Source organism: Castor canadensis, chromosome 10, assembly GCF_047511655.1.
Source record: "Castor canadensis chromosome 10, mCasCan1.hap1v2, whole genome shotgun sequence".
Classification (NCBI taxonomy): Eukaryota; Metazoa; Chordata; class Mammalia; order Rodentia; family Castoridae; genus Castor; species Castor canadensis.
In genome coordinates, this window is record NC_133395.1 from 109,173,208 (window position 1) to 109,195,562 (window position 22,355).

At 37.9% G+C, this 22,355-nt stretch overlaps 1 protein-coding gene across 1 annotated transcript in view; it reads left to right on the forward strand.

Moving 5' to 3' along the window:
* Tbc1d5 (TBC1 domain family member 5) overlaps positions 1-22,355 on the forward strand; it is a 545,741-nt gene that overhangs the window by 96,722 nt on the left and 426,664 nt on the right. The window contains exon 3 of the mRNA XM_074043845.1: positions 15,171-15,363. The gene's annotated coding sequence lies outside the window, so the exon portion shown is untranslated. The remainder of the gene's footprint in view (positions 1-15,170; positions 15,364-22,355) is intronic.

A 22,355-nucleotide genomic window follows, 5' to 3' on the forward strand; every position in this document is an offset into this window, starting at 1 on the left:
CTTTGAAGATTCAGGACAGTCTTGTGCAAAAGTGGTGATAATGGGAATATGTGTCCTACTCTTTTTTTATTTTTAAAGAGCAGTACTTCTAAATGTGTCGCTGTAATTAATTGTTTGCTATAGACTTTTAGAAAGTACATTTCATTTACCCGATCACATTAAGGTAGCTTTTTTCTTTTTTCAGTAAAACTTTGTTTTATTTTTTAAAATCATGAGTGATGTTGAAAGTTATCAAAATAATTTCGTGGAATCTTTTGAGATGATACAGTAGCTTGGCTCATAATGGATCACCTTTTATGTGTATTTTAACTACAGAGACAACGTCTAGTAAACTTCAGAAACAGATTATTATTACCTTCTTCTTCAAGAAGTAAGCAGCTGTTTTTCTCCTTGATTACTGTCTGGATCCTGTAGGCAGTATGGGTAATTGCAGCTCTTTACAGAACAGCAAGAATGAAGCTGAATGGGAATGGGATGGGGGTGGGACATCAAAGGCCTCTGGGTTCACAAATGTATAGTAGTGATTTTTTTTTCCTTTAAACTCAACTTTGGAATTTTTGCCTTCCTAATCTTTGATAACTATAGGTTTTACATACAAAGAAAACATTTATAGTTAGATGCAGTTGTATTAAGTTACTATAGTGAGTACAGAAAGATTGTTCAATTCTACATTGGAAATAAAAGGGGAAGACTATAAGGAGGAGATAAGGTCCGGTGTGTACAGGATGGTATGGTCGGAGATGTATATAAGCATTATTTAAAGCTTGAGAAATGGATTTAATTTCATTCAATTTTTATCCACTCCTCTGGAAGTTTTTTAAAAATTGTAGTGTACAGTATTTATTAAGAAGATATTTTAAATTGCAGTTTGTATTGGTGGATGGTAATTACATCTACCTTACATCTTACTACCTACTATTCTTTTAAATTTCTTGCAAATTATCTTTTGTAAGTAGTTACCTGATCTTTTAGATCATTTCTATGGGGTATTATCTGTATATTACTTTCCAAAGAGATATTCTTTGGAATAGCTGATTTTTAATCTTATGGTTATAGTGAGTAGTTAATCAGTTTTTTCAGTAAAATTGAACTGATTGTTGAGGGAGAATGTAATTAGGGCATTTCTTCTCAGTTTTCCTCTTTCTTATATTACACAGCATATGTAGAATGGGGACTTTCTGTTTTATCTGTATGTTGGAATCCTCTTTGGAGGCTGTTATATGGTCTACTAGTTTTGGTTGTTTGTTGCTGTGATTGTTTTTGTTCTGTAAAGAAATGACCTCTTTGTGAAAGTATACATTTTCACTTCAAAAAGGCTTTAAAAATTTATGAATGAACCTTATAAAGATATATTATAAAATACGTATTTTAACTTTTCTCTTGAAAGGCATTCTCATAATTGTATCAGATATTTTTTATTTCATTTATTCTAAGATTATATTGATATACAATTAAAATTTCCATATTAATTCATACTTGTCATAATTTTCCTTACTAAAATACTGTCACGCCCGTATTTTGCATTATCATTAATTATAGCATCCTCATATTTCAGATGTTGCAGAAATTCAATGTCTGAGTAAAGACTAAAGAAAAAAATACTTGAAACCTAGATGCTACAGTACTGTTCTGTAATACCAGCCACTTGGGAGGTGGAAATTGGGAGGATAGTTATTTGAGCAAAAAATTAGTGAGACCTCATCTCAATCAATAAGATGGTGGTGTGGTGGTGCACACATCTGTCATCCCAGCTATGTGGAAGGCTGTTGGTAGAATTAGGATCTTAGGTCAGCCCCAGGCAAAACATGAGGACTCTACCTGAAAAAGAACTAAAATAAAAAAGGGGAGCTTGGCCCGAGTGGTAGAGCACCTTCCTAGCAAATATAAGGCCCTGAGTTCAAACCCCAGAACTGCAAAAAAAAAAAAAAAAAAAAGTACTATATAGGTGAAAATTAGACTCTCCTAAGGAGCTTTTGATTGACTTTTGTGGGGAGGGGCAGTAGGGTAGTGATGGAATGAGAGAGTTATTTTACTTGTGCTTTACTCTGTCAGAGTTTAGAAGGAGGGACTTGCAAGATAAATGTGCCTAGAACTACAGAGCAGACTTGTATGATTTATGTTACTTTTCAGAGTTTAATACAGAAGTCACAATAATTTGGTGAATAATCTTCACTTTATGTAAAAATGTCTTTTCGATATTGTGGAAACATCCGCTATTACATATAGCACATATATTTCTGCATTGCATTATTGGATGTTAACAAAGCCTTTTCCTTTTTAGGCTTTGAAATTTGTCAGGGACTATAAAATAGGTACCGGGGGCTGGTACTTTTGTGTATGGGGTGAATGGAGGAGATGAAAGTGAGGGAATGTAGTTAAAAGGGCTTCATATACATATATGAAATAGAATGATGAAACTTTTTTGCAATTATTTTAAGTAATGGGGGGAGGGGATTGAGGAGGGGTAGATGGTGAGGGTGACCTAACCAATGTACAGTGTAAGGTATCTAAAATTGTCACAGTGAATCCCCTCAGTACAATATATGCTAATAAAAATGAAAAACCTTTTTTTTTTTCATTTTTCTTTTATTATTCATATGTGCATACAAGGCTTGGTTCATTTCTCCCCCCTGCCCCCACCCCCTCCCTTACCACCCACTCCGCCCTCTCCCTCTCCCCCCCCCTCAATAACCAACAGAAACTATTTTGCCCTTATTTCTAATTTTGTTGTAGAGAGAGTATAAGCAATAATAGGAAGGAACAAGGGTTTTTGCTGGTTGAGATAAGGATAGCTATACAGGGCATTGACTCACATTGATTTCCTGTGCGTGGGTGTTACCTTCTAGGTTAATTCTTTTTAATCTAACCTTTTCTCTAGTACCTGTTCCCCTTTTCCTACTGGCCTCAGTTGCTTTAAGGTATCTGCTTTAGTTTCTCTGCGTTAAGGGCAACAAATGCTAGCTAGTTTTTTAGGTGTCTTACCTATCCTCACCCCTCCCTTGTGTGCTCTCGCTTTTATCATGTGCTCATAGTCCAATCCCCTTGTTGTGTTTGCCCTTGATCTAATGTCCACATATGAGGGAGAACATACGATTTTTGGTCTTTTGAGCCAGGCTAACCTCACTCAGAATGATGTTCTCCAATTCCATCCATTTACCAGCGAATGATAACATTTCATTCTTCATGGCTGCATAAAATTCCATTGTGTATAGATACCACATTTTCTTAATCCATTCGTCAGTGGTGGGACATCTTGGCTGTTTCCATAACTTGGCTATTGTGAATAGTGCCGCAATAAACATGGATGTGCAGGTGCCTCTGGAGTAACAGTCTTTTGGGTATATCCCCAAGAGTGGTATTGCTGGATCAAATGGTAGATCGATGTCCAGCTTTTTAAGTAGCCTCCAAATTTTTTTCCAGAGTGGTTGTACTAGTCTACATTCCCACCAACAGTGTATGAGGGTTCCTTTTTCCCCGCATCCTTGCCAAACCTGTTGTTGGTGGTGTTGCTGATGATGGCTATTCTAACAGGGGTGAGGTGGAATCTTAGCATGGTTTTAATTTGCATTTCCTTTATTGCTAGAGATGGTGAGCATTTTTTCATGTGTTTTTTGGCCATTTGAATTTCTTCTTTTGAGAAAGTTCTGTTTAGTTCACTTGCCCATTTCTTTATTGGTTCATTAGTTTTGGGAGAATTTAGTTTTTTAAGTTCCCTGTATATTCTGGTTATCAGTCCTTTGTCTGATGTATAGTTGGCAAATATTTTCTCCCACTCTGTGGGTGTTCTCTTCAGTTTAGAGACCATTTCTTTTGATGACCAGAAGCTTTTTAGTTTTATGAGGTCCCATTTATCTATGCTATCTCTTAGTTGCTGTGCTGCTGGGGTTCCATTGAGAAAGTTCTTACCTATACCTACTAACTCCAGAGTATTTCCTACTCTTTCTTGTATCAACTTAAGAGTTTGGGGTCTGATATTAAGATCCTTGATCCATTTTGAGTTAATCTTGGTATAGGGTGATATACATGGATCTAGTTTCAGTTTTTTGCAGACTGCTAACCAGTTTTCCCAGCAGTTTTTGTTGAAGAGGCTGCTATTTCTCCATCGTATATTTTTAGCTCCTTTGTCAAAGGTAAGTTGCTTATAGTTGTGTGGCTTCATATCTGGATCCTCTATTCTGTTCCACTGGTCTTCATGTCTGTTTTTGTGCCAGTACCATGCTGTTTTTATTGTTATTGCTTTGTAACATAGTTTGAAGTCAGGTATTGTGATACCTCCAGCATTGTTCTTTTGACTGAGTATTGCCTTGGCTATTCGTGGCCTCTTGTGTTTCCATATAAATTTAACAGTAGATTTTTCAATCTCTTTAATGAATGTCATTGGAATTTTGATGGGAATTGCATTAAACATGTAGATTACTTTTGGGAGTATCGACATTTTTACTATGTTGATTCTACCAATCCATGAGCATGGGCGATCTCTCTACTTTGTATAGTCTTCCTCAATCTCTTTCTTCAGAAGTGTATAGTTTTAGGTGTCTTACCTATCCTCGCCCCTCCCTTGTGTGCTCTTGCTTTTATCATGTGCACAAAGTCCAATCCCCTTGTTGTGTTTGCCCTTGATCTAATGTCCTCATATGAGGGAAAACATACGATTTTTGGTCTTTTGGGCCAGGCTAACTTCACTCAGAATGATGTTCTCCAATTCCATCCATTTACCAGCTTGGTAAATCTTCTTCCAGCCTTTCATCCTAAGCCTATGCTTATTTCTGTTGGTGAGATGGGTCTCCTGTAAGCAACAAATTGTTGGATCTTCCCTTTTAAGCCATTTCATCAAGCGGTTCCTTTTGTTGGGTGAATTAAATCCGTTAACATTAAGTGTTAGTACTGATAGGTATGTGGTGATTCCTGTCATTTAGTTGTTTACCAAAGCTTTTTGAGTTTTATTTTTTCCTTGGGTTGGAGATTCATCTTAACATGCATGCATTTTAAAACAGTAACATGGTCTCAGACTGTTTAGAGCAGACATTAGACAAGCACAAGGGGTTGGAAATTTCTATTTTAAAAAATGGAACTTGTGTTGGGAAATTGAGAAGTCACACACATGGTAGAGTGGTAATTTATCCTGCTTCCCCAGTGGATGACTCGGGACTTGATTCACATTCTGTGTGTTCAGTGCTCTGGCCTGCTACTGTGATGTGCTGAGCAGACTGGGTCTCCAGCTAAGGATGCTAGTTCCTACCTCCTCCCAAAATGTCTGTGAGCAAGGAAAGTGTTATTCTAGAAGTTTCCTTCCCAGCATCCTTCCTGGGATCTCAGCATAAGCTGTTGAAGGAGAGCTGAATCTCCTTTCCCCTTGGGGGCACTCTTCATAAGCGGCACATTTTAGATGGCTAGGGCCATGTCACTGCTCCCTGCAGATGGCTGGCAGATTTGGGGGTAGCTGTCCAAATATGTATTTCCCTTTGGGACCACCCCCCACATTACTGCCATAAGAGATGAGTTTCCTAGACTTGGGGAAGCCACACATCTAAGGCCAGATCTCTGAGGGTTGTTTAAGCACATTGTTCCTTCTGGCCCCAGCTCAAATGCTGGAGAGTGCTAACATTTTCTCTCTTCCAACCTGAAATAGACAATTGGGGTGGGATTTGGCTACTGAAAAAGTCCTGGGTCTTTGGTGACCTCCCCTGGGCAGACCTATACAGACTGTGAAGAAGGGAAAAGTCTCCAGGGCAGGAATCCAGTCTACTGTGCTGAGTACTACCAGGGGAACTGTTTAGGCCTAAAGCACAGGGAAGAGAGAAAAAATGGAGAGGGCAGGAAGAGCTGCCTGTGTGGGAACTGAAGAGTGCCACAGAGTAGCCACAGGGGCCACTCATGGTGTCAGCCACAGACCAGTAACCCCTGAGCTAGATAAGGAGAGATTGAGCACTGCTTCTGGATCTGCTGGCACACTGCCTGCCTCGTAACCACCAAGTCACAGGGCACAGGGAAGGAGCTCATGCTGGGGAACACAGAGAGTCACTGTTAACTGACAGGAACATGGCATGAGCCATGACCTAATGGTCTGTCAGTGGAGTTTTCAGAGCCCCTCACATCGGCTGGCTGACAGTTCCTCAGCTATAGACTTTCTTGGAGAGGGATGGGGACAAGAAGTTGTGACTAAATGTCACCCAGTAAGTAGCAGGATGAGGAAATGGGAACAGAATACTGCCCATCCAGGCCTCACCCAATCAGTCATGTCCTTGCTCTTATACCTTTGTTTCTAGGAGACCCAAAACTACTCAGAGATGCCATAAGACTGGCTTTTCTTCATGGCCCTGGGGAGTGAGGTCAAGGGTTGTTACTTCCCCTCAGATACCTTCTACTACACAGAAAGGGAATGGCAGAGAAAAGAGGAGCAGATAAAAGGATCAGTTCACTTTCAGACTGCAAGCCAAACAATCTTTATCATTACAAAAAGAAGAGAAAGAAAACTTGTAGAAACCAAGATAAATATCTTTTAAACATATGAATACCAAAGGAGTTAGGAGCCCAAACCCAAGGTTTTGAAGATAGCACAGAGAGAATGACCTTTAAAAAAAAAAATCTAAAATCCACCAAACCACAGCTCAAATGTTTTGACCCAATCAACAATACTGTTAGAAAAACAAAGAGCATTTAAAACAGAATGCTACTTCTCAAAATGTAAACAATATACAAAAAAAAAAAAAAAACCCCACAAAACTTAATGTTAAACGAGTTAATGCCTGGTAGTTGGCTTTAACTGATAAGCTCTGTTATACCTTTCATACACGTATGGCAACATGACTGCAGAACAAATGCAGAGGAGCCCTCCAGCCCCTGCCATGGAGGCTACAGGATAGCCTTCCAAGCTCTGGAGATACTGGGCCTGACTGGGAGCAGATCCAAATTTTCACTCTTGATAATGAGGTGGGGAAATCAAGTCCAGACATTATTCCTACATAATCCCTTTCCTAAATCAGAATTGTTTTTTCCATGAGCCACGTGATTCTGAATGTTTCCCCAAGTCATGTGAACTTGCTACCATTGTTCAGTGCTACCTATGCATGCCCCTTCTGGGGCCAGGGCAGGGATCTGGCCCTGGCCTGCCTCTTCCAGAGGGCTCTCCCATGATCCAGCAGGCCCAGTGAAGTCCAAAATGCCATCTTCATTCCTTCCTGACCTAAGTGCTAGAGCGGGGAGGACAAAACTGCTTCCTGCTCCTGAAGCTGAGCATGGCCAGTTTTGGAGAGAGCCAAAGGAAACCATCTGTTCACCCAAAAATGGTTCCACAAACCAGCATCACATCTTTGGGATGATCTATGAATTTTACCAGCTCTCACCCTAATTCCTGGTTCCTTCTGAGGATGTGAGAAGATGTAGGAATGTACCTCCCCCAGCGGAGAACAACAGGGCCATTTTCCCTCCTAGTGAACCAGCTGCTTGGTGGCTTCAAAACAACTCATGTGGCTCCCCTTTGAGGGCCTGGGCGGAAATCCTGAATGAATTCGCAGGACATTACTCCTTCCAAGGAGGCCTGTGGGCACAGATCTGCCACAAGTCTACAGGGAGCAACAAGTGAAAACAGCCGTAAGGCTGACACTGGGGCTGGATCAAATGTCTCAAGGCCTCCAAATCAGATTTCTTGGGTCACATCAAGTGATTCAGAAGCAACCTCAAGTTTGGATACCACACTCCAAGGTAGGGTGTCATTCTGACTGTAGCTGTCCAGGTAAGAAACTATGGGCACAGGGAGCCAGACACCTACACGGTAGGTTGGGGCTTGGAGTGGTGTCTCTGCAAAGTGCACCAGGTGCTTGGGGCTCGGCCCCTGGTCATAAGAAAGCTACAGATGACTGTGCCCAGAGGTCAGGAAGAAGGAAATGGATGATGCGCATAAGACCTCATTTGACACAGGGCAGTTTCTGAGATTTTCTGAAAAGGAAATAACCACTGAAACACAAGGGTCCTGTTATATCCAAAGGTGCTTTCTAGTTCCTCTTGAGCCAATGGGAAGCAAGATTGACATAGAGAGGATGGGAACTCCTGGGGTCCACTCCTGGGGCTTGAGTGATGATCATAGGGTTCTCTCAGAACCAGCTGTCTGAAAGCCCAGCTGCTCCCTGGCCCTTACCATTGCGTGAGAATGAACCTGCTCCCCTCTGAGACCTGAGTCTGATCCAAATGTTGGTGTCCACCTGCACTGTTCCTTTGCGAGGAACTGGAGGAGTGAAAATGTAACATTTCCCTTGGATCCAAGGTGGAAAAGTGGAGGAAGTTACACACAATACTCCATGAAATTAAAAAGTTAATCCAGATAAGATCAAATGTGGCAGGGCTGAGGTGTCTGACCTCTTCTCACTGGCAACAGAGACATTTGCTTTTTGAGGCCCCTTGTGCTGGGCCTGTCAGGTGCCTCTTTTAACTGAAGGAAACTGAGAGCTGGGCAGGGATGGGGAGGGTGGCTAGATGGTGACATACATCATTATAAAAAGTAAACCTGGAGCAATAAAATTTCAGAAACAAAACCCAAATAAATCCACAAAGTCATCTCTAGCCCCAAGTTATCTTAAAAGGTTGGAAGATATCAAAAAGGGACCCCCTCCTTAATTTTGTAGTACTGGGGTTTGAACTCAAGAGCCTCATGCTTGCCAGGCAGGTGTTCTACCGCTTGAGTCACGCCCTCCCCCCAGGGAACCCCTTTTTAACCTGGGTCAAATGGGGAGAAGAATCAAGGGTAAGCAGAGGTAAGGTTATATCCTGTGAGCATGTGTACACACAGCACATCCCCTTCCCTTCTAGAGTGACTCTCAGTGTCACAGGGTGCAGTCTCATTCCTAAAGCCTTTGCAGGGATAGTGAACATTTTTTCATGTGTTTTTTGGCCATTCTTCCTTTGAAAAAGTTCTGTTTAGTTCAGTTGCCTACTTCTTTATTGGCTCATTGATTTTGGGGTTGTTTAGTTTTTTGAGTTCCCTGTATATTCTGGTTATTAGTCCCTTGTCTGATGTATAGGTAGCAAAGATTTTCTCCCACTCTGTGGGTGGTCTCTTCAATTTAGAGACCATTTCTTTTGTTGTACAGAAGCTTTTTAATTTCATGTAGTCCCATTTGTCAGTCCTTTCTCTTAGTTGCTGAGCTGCTTGAGTTCCACTAAGGAAGTCTTTGCTTATACCTTTTGCTTCCAGAGTATTCCCTGCTCTTTCCTGTACTGATTTGAAGGTTTTGGGTCTAATATTAAGGTCCTTAATCCACTTTGAGTTGATACTAGTATAGGGTGACAGGCATGGATCTAGTTTCAGTTTTCTGCTGGCAGATAACCACTTTTCCAAGCAACATTTGTTGAAGAGGCTGTCTTTTCTCCATCATATGTTTTTGGCACCTTTGTCAAAAATTAGGTGGGCGTAGCTGCATGGCTTCATATCTGGGTACTCTATTCTGTTGCACTGGTCTTCATGTGTGTTTTTGTGCCAGTGCCATGCTGTTTTTATTGCTTTTTGTTTAATTGATTCTTTGTTTTTTTTGGTCTCTGTCCTCTTGTTTTTATTACTTCTCTCCTTCTTCTTGTTTTGTATAGTGCTTGTTCTTGTTTTTACAGGAGCTTGAGATGTAGCATTAGGTTGTTTATTTGAGATCTTTCTGTCCTTTTAATGTATGCATTCATGGCTATAAATTTTCCTCTTAGGACTGCCTTTGCTGTGTTCCACAGGTTCTGATAGGTTGTGTTTTCATTTTCATAAACTTCGAGGAAACTTTTGATTTCTTCTCCGATTTTTTCTGTGACCCACTGGTGGTTTAGCAATGTATTATTCACCCTCCCATAGTTTGCATATATTCTGCTGTTGCTTTTGTTCTTCAGTTCTAGTTTTATTGCATTGTGATCAGATAGAATGTAGGGGATTATTTCTGTTTTCTTATATTTGTTGAGGCTTGCTTTGTGCCCTAAGACATTATCTATTTAGCAAAAAGTTCCATGAGCTGCTGAGAAGAATGTATAATGTGCTTTTGCCGGATGAAATATTCTGTAGACATCAGTTAGGTCCATTTGATCTGTGGTGTCATTTAGATCTAGGATTTCTTTGTTGATTTTCTTATCTGTATGACCTCTCTATTGGTGTTAAAGGAGTATTATTTTCTCCCACTACCACTGTGTGGGGGTCTATATGTGCTTTTAAGTACTTTGGTGTATGCTTTACTAAATTGGGTGCACTGACATTTGGTTCATGTAGGTCGATAATTGTTACTTCCTTTTGATATACTGCACATTTTATTTCTTTGTCTCATTTGACCAATGTAAGTTTGAAGTCTACTTTGTCTGATGTAAGTATTACTATTCCTGCCTGTTTTCAGGGGCCATTAGCTTGGTAAATCTTCTTCCAGCTTTCACCCTAAGCCAGTGTTTATTTCTGTCAATAAGACGGGTCTCTTGTAAACAACAGATTGTCAGATTATCCTTTTTAATCCAATTTGCCAAATGGTGTTTTTTGATGGGGGAGTTGAGTCCATTGACATTCATTGTTAATACTGATAGGTATATGGTGAGTCCTACCATTTTGTTACTTAGATTTGAGTGTGTGCAGCTGAATCAGTGTTGCTCTCTGATTACTTGTCTTTTCTTCTCCTGTGGTTTCATACTTCCTGTCTTCACATGGTTTTGCTTGCTTTCACCTTCTGTGTGCAGAATTCCTTGTAGAGTTTTTTGTAGTGGTGGTTTAGTGGTCATATATTGTTTTAATTTCTGTTTATTGTAGAAAGCTTTTATTGCTCTGTCAATTTTGCATTCTAATTTGGTAGGTAGAGTGTTTTAGGGCTGAAAATATTCTCATTCAGTGCCCAGAATACCTCATTCCATGCCCTTCTTGCTTTTAAGATTTCTGTTGACAAATCTGTTATTTTGATAGGTTTACCTTTGTACATTATTTGTTTTTTCTCCGTTACAGCCTTCAGTATTCTTTCTCTATTCTCTGGCTTGTTGTTCTAATGATAATATACCATGGGAGGTTCTATTTTGGTCAAGTCTGTTTTGTGTCCTGGAGTCTTCCTGTATCTGAATGGCAAATCTTTCTTGAGATTTGGGAAATTTTCTGTTACTGTTTTATCAGATACATCATGTATCCCTTTGGCTTGCACCTCTTCTCCTTCTTCAATGCCCATGATTCCCAGGTTTGATCTTTTGATGGAGTCACTGAGTTCTTGCATATTCTGTTCACAGCTCGAGTTGTTTGACTAATAGTTCTTCTTTTTTTCTTTAATTTCTGTTTTATCTTTGAGCTCTGAGATTCTGTCGTCCACTTGTGCTAGTCTGTTGGAGTGGCTTTCCACTGTGTTTTTGTTTGACTAAAGGGAATTTTTATTTCCAGGATTTCTGTTTGATTATTTTTTTGAGATTTTTCATATCTTTTTTCACCTCCTCTTTTATATTTTGTGTTGTCATCTTTAATTTATATATCCCTCTTTTTATAACATCCTTTGTTTCACTTTAGTGTTTGTTGAAGTCCTCTCTGAGTTTAGTTATTTTTATGTCTTCTCAAGTCATTTATTTGTGGTGTCTTGAAATTTCTTAAGTGCATATTGTATTTTCTGGTTAACCATATCTAGTATCTTGTTTATAAGTTTCTTTATCTGCATCTTCTTACAAAATCTAATATTCTGTTAAACTTTTTAGATTGTTATCCTCCAAAGCTCTTCTGCCTTCTCAGTCTTCACCACAATTACCACAATGTAGGTTATGTTACCTTATAATGACTCCTTCCCTGCCATCTCTCTTGGCCTTCTCTGTGATTTAGCCACATTTGGTATTTTTCAAAGTTAATTTTCATACCTCATTTAAAACCCTGTAGAGACTTTGCTGACTCTTTCTCCTATTTTTGATTATCGTATGTTCCCTCTCCATCTATGGTTGGCTTCTCTGCTTCTCTTTCTTGATAGGTGCTGGTCTTTCCTGTTTTGGACCTTTGGACTTCTCTGCTGTAGAGTGGAACACTTCATGCCTTTCAGATCTGAATTTAAACTGTCTTTAAAGGCCTTTACTGATCACTAAACTAAACCAAGTTTCCTGTTATAAAATCTCATGGGTTCCCCATCCATATTTTTAAACAGTGTTCATTGCTTGTTTGCAGGATGCATTTGCGTGGTCATTGTGTAGTGTCTGTTTCCCCAAGTAAGATATGGTTCCATGAGGGCCGAGACAATTTCAATGTTTACAAAGGCCAAGACCATCTCTGACAGCTGATAAATATTGAATGACTGACTATAGTGTATGAACAGTCGATTAAAATACAAAGTGATTAATTGTAAGGCAAGATCAGTGCAGATGAGGCTGCAGTGTTGCTGTGACATGCCACACACTATGGAGAATACTTCAAGTATTGTTGCATTGACTAGCTCTGCCTTTAGTTTTAGTTTTGCTATTTATTTTTGAGTTTTTGAATACAGGTTGAGAACTTTTCAAATTTTTTTTTGCAAGCATGAACGTTTCATTTATTACCACATATTTAGTAGGTTTTATTCAGTGTCTGTGCTTCATTCATATTTTTTTTCCATTTCTTTTTTTTTATTCATTTATTCACATGTGCATACATTGTTTGGGTCATTTCTCCCCCCTACCCCTGCCTCCACCCTCTCCCCCTCCTCATTGATTGTTCTTAAATGAGCTTAAAGTTAAGACTTTCCCCTTTCCTTGAATCTGCACAATATTTGAAGTTTATGATTAAAAATAAAACTTGATGATTTCTATATGGGATACTTTCATTGATTTTAGTTGCCTCAGGCTTCCACATTTTAATATTTTACCAACCTTGTCAAGACAAGAAGTCATAGATATTTTAATAGGTTTCTTGGTGCTTATGAAAGTTGGAATTCAAGAAGATTAAGATAATATTCATATTATGCTTTTATGTTGGCTTTTTTTTTTGTATTTTGGCCTTTACTTACTATGTGAATATTGCTGGCAGTTTGAAATGTACTTGTGAAAACTCTTAAGACTTCAGTGTTTCCTTGAAAATTGGTTTAGTACTTGTGTTTATATTGTGAAATTCATGCTTTAAATAAGATTTTGGTTTTCCTGAATTCTCCCAAGGAGTATACAACTTCAAAAAAAAAAAAAAAAAACAAAGGCACAGTCAGCAGGAAGAAAAAATAAAGAGGGTGGTCTGAGCACTTAGGCATGAAGTATGTATGTTAATTAGGAAAAAAATTAGAAAAATATGAAAACAGATGTTACATAAATTATTGTAGTCCCAAGGCAGCAATAACTTACACACTGACAATAATTTTTATATATGCATGTGTATATCTATTTCTAGATTTCTCAACATTAATGCAATTCCTAAGAGAATAACTAGAAAAAGAACTGGTATATTTTTCCTTGAGACTGTGGTAAACAGTCCTCCTGTGTACGGGTTACTGAGGAAGTCTAGTTGTTTCATTCAGCCTCACTGTAGAGATGATTTTTCTGTGTTTCCTCATTCTGCTTGTAGTAGTCCCTTTTATCTTTCTTGGTTTCTCCTGTAGTATGTCAATTTGTTCTTTTAATGAATATATCCTGTCACAACAATAAGGTTAATTCATCTTAGATCCTAGCAGTATAAGAAATTTAAAATCGCCCACAAATTTAAAATTGGTCTAAAATATGTATTTTGAAATAAAATAAAATACAACTGCTTAGAATGCTATATTGTCACATTTTTTTCTCCATCCTCTAAAATGTGGTGACACAGTAGTATGACAATATATATGAGGTGTTACTTAAATATACATTTATGCCAGGCATGGTAGTGAGTAATTTTAGATTCTTGGCAGGCAGAGATCAAGAGGCTTGGGGTTTGAGGTCAGCCTGGGAAAAAGTTAGACCCCCATCTCAACAAACAAGACAGGCATTGTGGCCTAAATCTGTAATTCCAGCTATATGCAAGGTGTAGGTAGATCTGTCTCAGTCCTGGACCTGGACAAATGAGAGACCCTATCTGAAAAATAAACCAAAATGTTTAAAAAGGCTGCATAAGAATACATGAGGCCGAGTTCAAACCCCAGTTCTGCCTGTACACCTCCCCCCCACCCCCAGATACCCATTTCGAGCTTACTGGAATATACATGAATACTGTTCACTCTGAAGAGCCATCCATAGAATAAACATGGTCTGTAGTTTTCACAGTAGAAATAGAGACATGCGTCACGTTAGCTGTTAGTAAGTTGTAGTTGAACCAAAGAAGAAATACTATGTGAATATATTGCTGTTCAAAAAGCTGTTGACAATACTTCGGTATTCTCTATATGAATAGTACCGTACAGAAAAGTATTTTTGTAACTTTTTAGATAAGATTGAAGTTAAAATGAGGAAATGTGGCATATGAATCAGCTGTAATGTTCTTGATACTGCTGATTCTTCTTTTTTTTTTTTTGGGTGGCACTGGAGTTTGAACCCAGGGCTTTACCCTTGCTAGGCAGGTGTTGTACCACTTGAGCCATTTCACCAGCTCTTTTTTGCTTTAGTTATTTTTTTGGTAGGTCTAATGTTTCTTTTGGGGCTGGCATCAAATAGTCTATTAACAAAAACTTCAGTTAATATTGTGGATTTTGTGTAGAAGCATGTCTATGTCAGATAAATTTTGGAAGTATGTTACTAAAGGCAATCAGAGTTTTTTCTTCTTCTCCAGGAAAAGGCTATGGAGATTAATTTTTTCCCTCACAAATAATACTCATTGGCACCACCAATGCATCCATATTCTAATTTTACATTTTATTAAGCTTTGAAATCCATTTTCAGTGCAATTTTTCACATTTTCAAATGTAATTTTTCCTTTTTTAAATATATAATTTTAAAATATTTTGCTGTGTGTTAGTAAAGAAGATTTGTAATTTCAATATGTTTCTGTCATTTTAGTGAAAAGTTAAATGAAGTTGTAATAAATGATTTGGATTTTTTAGTGAGATCTTTTTGTCTTCTGGGTGTTTTCTGCGTTATATTGTGTTTTATTGTTGGTATTACAAAATGATTCTTACAGGAGTTAAAATCAATGATGGAGAGAGTTGTTAATAAGTAAGCGAATATTTGGCACTCAAGTGCCTAAAATATTTTAATTTGAATTTTTCAAGACCACCTTTTAGCATTGTTTGGTTTGGTTTAAGATTCCTACTGAGATAGAAGGAAAATTATTTTATTTGTTTTTCTAGGTAGATGTATTTTCAGCAGGCTCAACTGAGGGAAAACTCCGCTGGTGATGAATCTTCTTGAATTCCTGCGTACCAACCAAGAGTTAGTTGTTGAAATCTGTTGTACTGAGCCAAAGTCACCTTTGAACAATAACAAGAACATACATTTTCAAGTGTCCCTCACATTTGTGGATCAGTAAATTTCCCCTGGAAGGTAAGCACAGATTTATTTGTAATATGCATTTAAAAATTGCATACTGTCAATGCCCTCACCATAGTAATGTGTTCTGTCAATTTTTGTCTATGAAATTTTTGTGTATGCATGCACTTGTACCACGTTTACGTTACAGACTGTTCAGGGAATAATGTTGCCGTCCCAACACAGTTATTCAGAGTTTCCGGATCTGTTCCTTTCCACCTTTTGCATTTGGGCACCAGATTCTGTTTTGTTGCCCTTTCCTCATTGTTTTCCTTCTCACTTAGCCACCTCTTCAGGGGGTTCTAAGAAACATTATCCTACCAGCATTGTTAGCACTCTTGTATCCATAGACCTTGATCTTCTCTTTTCCTGTGGATGTGTATTAAGTCTTTCAAGGAGTAAAAATTAGAATGAACTTAGAGTTGACAGCATCTCAGATGCTGGGGTGCAGCTCATTTGTAGAGTGCCTGCCTAGCATATATGAGGCCCTGGGTTTGATCCCTAGTACTAACCCCCAAACTCCCTCCCCCTCCAAAAACAAGTATCTCAGTTCACTATGTGTTTTTTTCATCACACCCCATGATAAACAAGATTTGCATTTATGGGCTAGTAAAAATGAAGTACATACTGTATTTGTGTGTCTAAAGGAAACTAAAACAAAAGTTGAAACAATTTTTATACTGACTACCTGGGATGTACGTTATGCTGCATTCTATTTTATCCTTTGTGTATTTACTGTGTTATGTGCTGGGTTTGTTAACTAAATTTATTTCTCTGTAAAGTAATGTGCCAATTTTATAATTACAAAAACCCTTCTTTAGCTCATTTGTGGGGTTTTTTCCTTTTTTTTTTTTTTGTCACTGACTAGTTGAAAAAGTGGAAGTGAGGCATTTTCTTTTCTGCCCTCTTCCCTATCTGTGCTTCTAAGAACTCTCTGTGTAGTGATGAGTTGACCTCTGCAGCTGGGCCAGTGCTGGGGAGGACCAGCCCTTACTGCATGCTTCTGAAGGGGGAGCACGAGAATGAAAGCCCCATGGCTCACAGTGTAAAATGACAGGAAAGCTCTCAGAGAAGCATGCTTTTACAGTAGGGCATGCATTTCTCTGTTCTCTTTTTGTTTGAATTATCTGTATAAATCATATGTTTATTTTGATGCCTGTAAATTGTTCTTGGTTTGAAATATTCTTAAGTTTTGTAACCCAGATTGTTTCCCATGGTAGTCTCTTCTAGTACTCATTCTTGTTTTATTTAACACTTTTGGATAAAAGTAATAGTTTACAGGTATTTTTTCTGGTTATAAAAGTAATAAAGTTTAGTAAACATAGAAAAGCAAAAAGAACATAAAAAAATCACACCTAATACTGTCATGCAGAGATGACTGAAGCAATACTTTAAAAATAAAATGTATTTTTTATTTGCACTTAATGGAGGGGAAAAACTGAAATGATACTTAAATGGTTAAGAACCACAGAGAAATTTTTTTCAGAATCATAAATATTAGTTCCTAAGAGTCTTTAAAATTAAAGAAGTTAAAATCTATAGAAATCTTTAAGTAGTATGAAATAAATCGGGAAAGGGTCAACTACAAGTAGAATATCTAAAGATAATTTGTTGAAGTAATATGAAATTAACCACTTTAAAATGAACAGCCCAGTAGTGGATCAAACATTCACATACTGTGCTGCTCCCCACTGCCTCTGTATAGCTCCAGACATCTCCATCATGCCATGCCAAAACACACATCATTCTGCCATACCACACTCCTGGCATCTATTAGTCTATATTCTTTCTCCATGAATTTATCTCTTCTGTATATTTCATGTGGAAGATGTGTTTGACATCTTTCACTTAGTATAATATTTTCATTTTTTATCTAAATTGTACCACTTATCAGTATTGCATCCCTTTTCTTAGCACAATAATATTCCACTGCATGCTCATTCATCAGCAGAGGGATGGACAAATAATTTCCATTCTACTGTTTTTGCTGTTGTAAGTAGTGCTGATGAGAGTGTGTATATACATTATCTGTTTGAACATCTTTTCTCAGTTCTTTTAAGTGTACATCTAGGAATGAATTGCTGAGTCTTATTTTAATTGTACATTTAAATTTTAGGAACTACTGAGCTATTTTCTACAGTGGCTGGCCTATTTTACACTCGTAACGACAATGAGTAGGGGTTCCAGGTTCTCCGTACCTTACCAGTACTTAATATTTTTCATTTTTAAAAAAAATTTATTTATTTTTCATTCATATGTGCATACAATGTTTGGATCATTTCTCCCCCCTCCCCCACCCCATCCCTTACCTCCCACCTCGCACCCTCCCTCTCCCCACCACCCCCTCAATACCTGGCAGAAACTGTTTTGCCCTTATCTCTAATTTTGTTGTAGAGAGAGTATAAGCAATAATAGAAATGAACAAGGGTTTTAGCTAGTTGAGATAAGGATAGCTATACAGGGAGTTGACTCACTTTAATTTCCTGTGCATGTGTGTTACCTTCTAGGTTAATTCTTCTTGATCTAACCTTTTCATTACTTCCTGGTTCCCTATTCCTATTGGCCTCAGTTGCTTTTAAGGTATCTGCTTTAGTTTCTCTGTGTTGAGGGCAACAAATGCTATCTAGTTTTTTAGGTATCTTACCTATACTTATACCTCCCTTGTGTGCTCTCGCTTTGATCATGTGCTCAAAGTCCAATCCCCTGGATGTGTTTGCCCTTGATCTAATGTCTGCATATGAGGGAGAACATACGATTATTGGTCTTTTGGGCTAGGCTAACCTCACTCAGAATGATGTTCTCCAATTCCATCCATTTACCAGCGAATGATAACATTTTGTTCTTCTTCATGGCTGCATAAGATTCCATTGTGTGTAGATACCACATTTTCTTGATCCATTCGTCAGTAGTGAGGCATCTTGGCTGTTTCCATAACTTGGCTATTGTGAATAGTGCTGCAATAAACATGGGTGTGCAGGTGCCTCTGGAGTAACCTGTGTCACATTCTTTTGGGTATATCCCCAAGAGTGGTATTTCTGGATCAAATGGTAGATCAATGTTTAGCTTTTTAAGTAGCCTCCAAATTTTTTTCCAGTGTGGTTGTATTAGTTTATATTCCCACCAACAGTGTAAGAGGGTTCCTTTTTCCCCGCATCCTCGCCAACACCTGTTGGTGGTGGTGTTGCTGATGATGGCTATTCTGACAGGGGTGAGGTGGAATCTTAGTGTGGTTTTAATTTGCATTTCCTTTATTGCTAGAGACGGTGAGCATTTTTTCATGTGTTTTTTGGCCATTTGAATTTCTTCTTTTGAGAAAGTTCTGTTTAGTTCACTTGCCCATTTCTTTATTGGTTCATTAATTTTGGAGAATTTAGTTTTTTAAGTTCCCTATATATTCTGGTCATCAGTCTTTTGTCTGATGTGTAGCTGTCAAATATTTTCTCCCACTCTGTGGGTGATCTCTTCAATTTAGAGACCATTTCTTTTGTTGTGCAGAAGCTTTTTAGTTTTATGAAGTCCCATTTGTCTATATTTTCTCTTACTTGCTGTGCTACTGGGGTTCCATTGAGAAAGTTCTTACCTATACCTACTAACTCCAGAGTATTTCCTACTCTTTCCTGTATCAACTTTAGAGTTTGTGGTCTGATATTAAGATCTTTTATCCATTTTGAGTTAATCTTGGTAGAGGGTGATATACATGGATCTAGTTTCAGTTTTTTGTAGACTGCTAACCAGTTTTCCCAGCAGTTTTTGTTGAAGAGGCTGTCTTTTCTCCATTGTATATTTTTAGCGCCTTTGTTAAAGACAAGTTAGTTATAGTTGTGTGGCTTCATATCTGGGTCTTCTATTCTGTTCCACTGGCCTTCATGTCTGTTTTTGTGCCAGTACCATGCTGTTTTTATTGTTACTGCTTTGTAGTATAGTTTGAAGTCGGGTATCATGATACCTCCAGCATTGTTCTTTTGACTGAGTATTGCCTTGGCTATTCGTGGCCTCTTGTGTTTCCATATAAATTTAGTGGTAGATTTTTCAATGTCTTTAATGAATGTCATTGGAATTTTGATGGGAATTGCATTAAATGTGTAGATTACTTTTGGGAGTATAGACATTTTCACTATGTTGATTCTACCAATCCATGAGCATGGGAGATCTCTCTACTTTCTATAGTCTTCCTCAATCTCTTTCTTCAGAAGTTTATAGTTTTCCTTCTAGAGTTTGTTCACATCCTTTGTTAGGTTTACACCTAGGTATTTGATTTTTTTTGAGGCTATTGTAAATGGAATTGTTTCATATATTCTTTTTCAGTTTGTTCATTATTAGTGTATAGAAATGCTAATGATTTTTCTATGTTGATTTTATATCCTGCTACCTTGCTCTAGCTATTGATGGTGTCTAGGAGCTTTTGAGTAGAGTTTTTTGGGTCTTTAAGGTAGGGATATTTTGACATTTCTTTACCTATTTGTATTCCTTTTATTCCTTCTTCTTGCCTAATTGCTCTGGCTAGGAATTCCAGTACTATGTTGTATAGGAGTGGAGATAGTGGGAATCCTTGTCTAGTTCCTGATTTTAGAGGAAATGGTTTCAGTTTTTCTCCGTTAAGTATAATGCTGGTGTAGATTTGTCATATATAGCTTTTATAATGTTGAGTACTCTCCTTCTAATCCTAGTTTTCTTAGAGCTTTTATCATGAAATCGTGTTGGATCTTATCAAAGGCTTTTTCTGCATCTATTGAAATGATCATGTGGTTTTTGTCCTTGCTTCTTTTAATGTGCTTTATTACATTTATTGTTTTTAATATTTTGAACCACCCCTGCCTTCCTGGGATGAAGCCTACTTGGTCATGGTGAATGATTTTTTTGATGTGTTGTTGAATTCAGTTTGCCATTATTTTGTCGAGGATTTTTGCATCAGTGTTCATTAAGGGGATTGGCTTGTAGTTCTCCTTTTTGGAGGTGTCTTTGCCTGGTTTTGGGATAAGTGTAATACTGACTTCATAAAAGGTGTTTGGCAGTTTTCCTTCCCTTTCTATTTCGTGGAACAGTTTAAGGAGGGTTGGTATCAGTTCTTCTCCAAAAGTCTGATAGAATTCAGGAGGGAATCCATCAGGTCCTGGACTTCTCTTTTTGGGGAGACTCTTGATTGCTGCTTCAGCTTCATTTTGTGTTATAGATCTATTCAGGTGATTAATGTCCTCTTGGTTCATTTCTGGATGATCATATGTATCTAGAAATCTGTCCATTTCTTTGAGATTTTCGAATTTATTTGAATGTAGGTTCTCGAAATAGTCTCTGATCATTTTTTTGTTGTTGTTTTCTCCCCTTTTGCATTCCTGATTCTACTAATTTTTGTTTTTTCTCTCCTCATTTTAGTCAGGTTTGCCAGGGGTCTGTTGATCTTGTTTATGTTTTCAAAGAGGAACTTTTTGTTTCATTGATTCTTTGTATGGTTTTTTTGGTTTCTATTTTGTTGATTTCAGCTCTTATTTTTATTATTTCTCTTCTATTTGTTTTGGGATTTGCGTCTTCTTGTTTTTCTAGGAGTTTGAGATGTATCATTAGGTCATTGATTTGGGATCTTTCAGTTTTTTTAATATATGCACTCATGGCTATAATCTTTCCTCTCAGGACTGCCTTTGTTATGTCCCATAGGTTCCGGTAGGTTGTGTTTTCATCTTCATTGACTTCCAGGAACTTTTCAATTTCCTCTTTTATTTCATCAGTGACCCATTGTTCAGTAAGTAATGAGTTATTCAGTTTCCAGCTATTTGCATGTTTTTTGTCTTTACTTTTGTTATTGAGTTCTAGTTTTATTGCATTGTGATCAGAATGAATGCATGGTATAATTTCTATTTTTTTATATTTGCTGAGGCTTGCTTTGTGCCCTAAGATATGATCTATTTTGGAGATGGTTCCGTGGTATGCTCAGAAGAATTTATATTGTGTAGAAGTTGGATGAAATGTTCTGTGGACATCAACTAGGTCCATTTGATCTATGGTATATTATAGATCTAGGATTTCTGTGTTGATTTTTTTGTTTGGATGACCTATCTATTGATGATAATGGGGTGTTAAAGTCTCCCGCGACCACTGTGTTGGAGTTAGTATATGCTTTTAGATCCTTCAGGGTATGTTTGATTAAATTGGGAGCATTGACATTGGGTGCATATAGGTTGATAATTGTTATTTCCTTTTGTTCTATTTCCCCTTTTATTAGAAGGAATGTCCTTCTTTATCTCCTTTGATCAATGTAGGTTTGAAGTCTACGTTGTCCGAGATAAGTATTGCTACTCTTGCCTGTTTTTAGGGGCCACTGGCTTGGTAAATCTTCTTCCAGTCTTTCATCCTAAGCTTATACTTATTTCTGTTGGTCAGATGGGTCTCCTGTAAGCAACAAATTGTTGGATCTTCCTTTTTAATCCACTTCATCAAACGGTGCCTTTTGATGGGGGAATTAAGTCCATTAACATTAAGTGTTAGTACTGATAGGTATGTGGTGATTCCTGTCATTTAGTTTTCTTAGGTGTTTGAAGGTTTGAGTGTGTGTACCGAAGTTGAGGTTACTGTCTGTTTTCTTGCTTCTTCTTTCCCCATGGTTTGGAGCTGCCTGTCTTTTCATGGTTATGTTGGGTTTTACTTTCTGTGTGCAGAATTCCTTGAAGAATCTTTTGTAGTGGTGGCTTTGTGGTCACATATTGTTTTGGAAGACTTTTATTGCTGCATGTATATTGAATGATAGTTTTGCTGGGTAGAGTATCCTGCGGTTGAAGTTATTTTATTCATTGCCTGGAAGATCTCACCCCTAGCTCTTCTTGCTTTTAATGTTTCTGTTCAGAAGTCTGCTGTGATTTTGATGGGTGTACCTGTGTGTGTTATTTATTTTTTCTCTCTTACAGCCTTCAGTATTCTTTTCCTAGTTTCTGTACTTGTTTTTTAAATGATGATATGCTGCGTGGGAATTCTATTTTGATCTGGTCTGTTTTGTGTTCTGGAGGCCTCTTACATCTGTA